Consider the following 4,258-nt stretch of genomic DNA (forward strand, 5'->3'; position numbering starts at 1 on the left):
CATTCTACCAGTACTGTTTGTCACTTAGGGTATTCAGTAAATATTACTTGTTTGCCATGGTTTTCTACAAGGCTTCTGTGGTGTATTTCTACATTAAATGAATTTTACAGCACAAAATATGTCTGTCGTAAACTAGGAAGCATGTATAGGCTTTATGCTTGCTTCAGCACTCATTTTGTCCTGCTAATTCTGTATTTCAGGGGTACTGGATGGCTTGGGGCATTCATTAGGAAGTCCTGCATCTTATTATCTGTATTATCACTAGCGATTTGCTGGACATCTGGAGTTGATGGTCACTGGAGGCAGTAGTGTGAAGGCCAGCATCTAATGGAATAACCTATATTTTTCAGTTTACCTATCTCCACCAGGCTAAGTTGTTAAAATCTGGGATGTATTGTAAGTCTTTTTCTTGAGGAAGTAGGGTGGAGAGGAGTTCAGATAACCTCATATCTTCTTGCATTAACAATTAAGGAACTTTCAGGATACAAATATATATGATTAATACTGAAATGAGCAGCCCAGAGCTTCCTGAAAGTGGTTATTAAGCCTCCACACATGCATATTACTTTCATCAGTTTATACACAGAGATTCCCAGGTAAGAGCCAACGGTCATGAAATGGCCCTTTGATCTCCCTGGTTAATGATAGGCTATGGCAAATAGAACGCCCTGCTTCATTAGAAATATCAGTGTTACCGTGTCCTGAAATACAGAAGGTAATGAAATGGTAAACAGTTCTGCACAGCAGTAAGTGGTAATGCAAGAAGAGAGATGTTCCTAATTGGTTAATATCCATGCACTAGTTATTACAGGAGCTGGAGGGTAATTTCCTATTCTTTTGTCTTGGCTATGGTTACTAATATCCCCTTTTTTCCGGTCTGTCTCACTTTAATGTCAAAATAATTATTAAAATCTAAGTACCCCCATTTGGCAAATGCTCTTTATAGGAAGTCTCAACAAATCTAAAAGGGTGAGAGTCAATGACAATAAGTATGCCTTGTACCAGTTTGTGCAGATTTGCTACAATGCCAGCAGAAGCCCCCCAGAAAAGGAACTGTTAATTGTCTGTTAATCCTGTCACGAGGAGAAGTATGTATCAGTCTACAAAGTGTGACTAATTTTTTAAGTGACCCACCCCACAAGAGCCTTCACAACAGTTAGATGTGGTTTAACAACAAAGACATCAGTTTAATGTCATCCTTTGGTAAATTACTGACCACTTACTAACATGCACTGAAAGAACACATTGCATCTGCCAATCTTTATTCAGGGGTCTGGGTGCTAACTTAAATAATGCAGTTTTGTGTTTTCTCTGGTTTCTGTGTATTTTTGTTCCTGTAGAAATAATGCTGCACTGAAGTATTTTTCCTCCTGGGCATTGTATAAAGATAACCATCTGTGTTCCCTACAAGTGATTCCCACTTGCTTGTTGACGAGTTGTTTACAGGAGTAAGAGACATGGGCACTGGAGGTGAAATACAGCACAGGGCTCGAATAAATAGATTCTCTGCTTGTACCACAGAGTGCAGTTCTGCTGTCTGCACCAAACATTACTGGAAGCAGATGTGCTGAGGAGCAGAGTGCAGGGACACAGTATGAATCCCAAATGGCATTAGCTGATCTTGTTTGTGTGGCTTTGGAAGCCAGAAAGTGGTGGCGGCCACCCTGGAGCAGTGCAAGGTGAAAGCTCAGGGAAGGAAATGGATCCCAGTGAGATGTTAGTCACCGGCAGATTCTTCCAAGTGACACAAGCAGACTCAGAAACTGCAGCCTGAAATGGAGCTGACCGTTACATGGTGTTCCAAAACAAGCAGCTGTGTGTCTTGTCTGTCTGACAGTAACTTTTTCTTTTTGCAAATATATAGAAAAAGCACGCACTGGCATTCCTGTGTATCTGTTCTACAGTTTGAGAAAATGCTTCTTCCTCCTAGCTGTACGTTCCCCCCGTACACCTACTTATGTCAAGACACTTTAAGGTAAAGGTTTGAGAGTACATAAATGCTGAAGTCAGTATACTTTAAATCATCTAGCATTATTGGAGCCAAATGACTTCATCTGAACTTACTTCAGTCAAAATCTCAGTCCAGTTAAAATATTTCTGTAATATCCATCTAAAATTGGCTTAGGCTGTGCTCATTTATGCTCTTACTGTGTTAAAGCAACAGAGGGGAAACACTACCACTGCAAAGGGTTTAAGTGCATGGTGCCTAGTGCTCTTTAGTTTCTGTTGCAGTAGACCATGTATGCACCCTCCTTTTTTTCAGTGGCAGTAATTTCTTTATCTACTGTTATGGTTCAAAATTCCAACTTGGCTATACCCTCAGGTGAGTAGGACAGCATCAGAGTTTCATGAGCAACAAAATTTGCCTCTGGAAAAACAAAAACATACAACAGGCTTTGCCTCAGGAAATTTAAGCTAGCTGTAGAATGAAAAGCCACTAGACTGAAATGAATAAGTGAATGGTGACTAGCATATCTGTACTCAGCGTTGTTTATGCTACCAGATCCATTTTTATTTGATCAATGAGAAATAGAAGGAAATATAATATTAATTTTCTAATGTTATTACTTTCATGGGAATTTTCATTTTTAAAAATTGTAATGATCATATAAAATCTTCCTTTTGTTGCTTTGATCCTTTTATTACTGATGCTTTCCTGTTGTTCAAGAAAAAAACAGCAATGTTCTTGTCTAGAAATGCTTTACTGATGTTATTTTCTTTTGTTCAAAAACACTTACCTGACAAGATTAAACTGTTGGACAGCTGTGATACTCAGGTATGCAATCTGAAATATTCTGGGAGTGGCAGCTAAAAGGAGTTTGAAAAACAAAGTCTATTTAAGACAAGTCCTCATGGCTATGATTAAGCCAGCTGAGAAATCCAAAATAAAAGTAAACTCTTCACAAAATTCAATGAAGTGTGTGCTAATGGGACAGCTGAATTATCTTGCTTTTATTAATAGCTGCTCTTAATGGGCTCCTGAGGCACCCTACAGGTGAAACACAGCTGTAGGAGATGTAGTCAGCAGAGCCTAATTGCCTAACGCAAACGAAAGCAATTCAGTTCCAGCTTCTGACACGGATGGGAATTCCTTTCTGTTATTTATCATGGGGGAAGTAGAAGTTCTGCAGTCACTCCAGAACTGTGAGAGGATATGAAGCAGAGGAGAAAGACAGGATGGCAATGGATGGTATAATAGCCGATAAGAAATAAGGACTGGAAGATTCAGTAAGAAGGCATTTTCCTACAGCATACACCAGTATGAAGATCCACCTTCTTGAAACTAATGGAGTTACAGTAAGTTAATAAATAAGAAAGCATCAAAGCTATATGCATTGACATTTGATCGCATTTATGTGGACTTTCCTTGCAGTAGAATACTAGTAGCAGTATACTACTTTTCCTACTGGTAGAAAACTGTTCTTATCTTTATGAATCTTGCCTTCACCTTAAAAAGAAAGTATGGTTTCTTGGGTCCCAAGAGAATTTGCTGTGAGGCATGACTCACCAAATCTGCAAAGACATGCACCTCCTCTTTTGCACACAGGAGAAAAACTTTTTTTTCGTGGACTTTTACTATTTCCCTCCCCCATCAAAGTCTGATAGTGTTATATGCTCCTTCAGCTGTAATAACTGAAAAACACGATCACGAATCTTAAGATGAAAGGGAGGGAATGGCAAAAGATTTCTTCCTGTCACACTCGCTTCTGTTCTTGGCTTCGGTCTCTAGTGTTACAGACCCACCATCACAGACCCACTGTGAGGCAGGAGACGCGCTCCAGACGTTAGAATCAGTATAGATCTGAGAAAGAAGAGCACTGGTTCCCAGTAAGATAGAACTATGAAGGGGCATCAAATCATGAAGTGTGTGCCAGAACCATGGCTCTAGGCCCAGCTTACTGCATGCTTCTCTATTTCAGGGCATTTCTTGCCATTTCACACAAAAATAACTTGTCCAGAGTCTCGCTGTGCTCTTCTTTTGCCCTGTGCTCACCATCTCCCTGTTTTTCACCCTGGGTGTTTCCAAGTTTCTTCACTACTCACACCGCTTATACTGCGGCTTCCTGCAATACCAAAAACCAGGGTCTCTGACTTTCCCTCATTCATATCTTCTCTCATTATGAGCAGCTCAGTAAATGAGTGTCCTGTGGTTATACATTGGCAGCAAAAGCTGGGGCCATTCACGCCAAGAACTTTCCCTAAAACGTGAGAAAGTAAGAATAATGATATTCCATTAGTCATATACATCCAGGCTGAC

The sequence above is a fragment of the Falco peregrinus genome, chromosome 3, assembly GCF_023634155.1.
Source record: "Falco peregrinus isolate bFalPer1 chromosome 3, bFalPer1.pri, whole genome shotgun sequence".
NCBI lineage: Eukaryota > Metazoa > Chordata > Aves > Falconiformes > Falconidae > Falco > Falco peregrinus.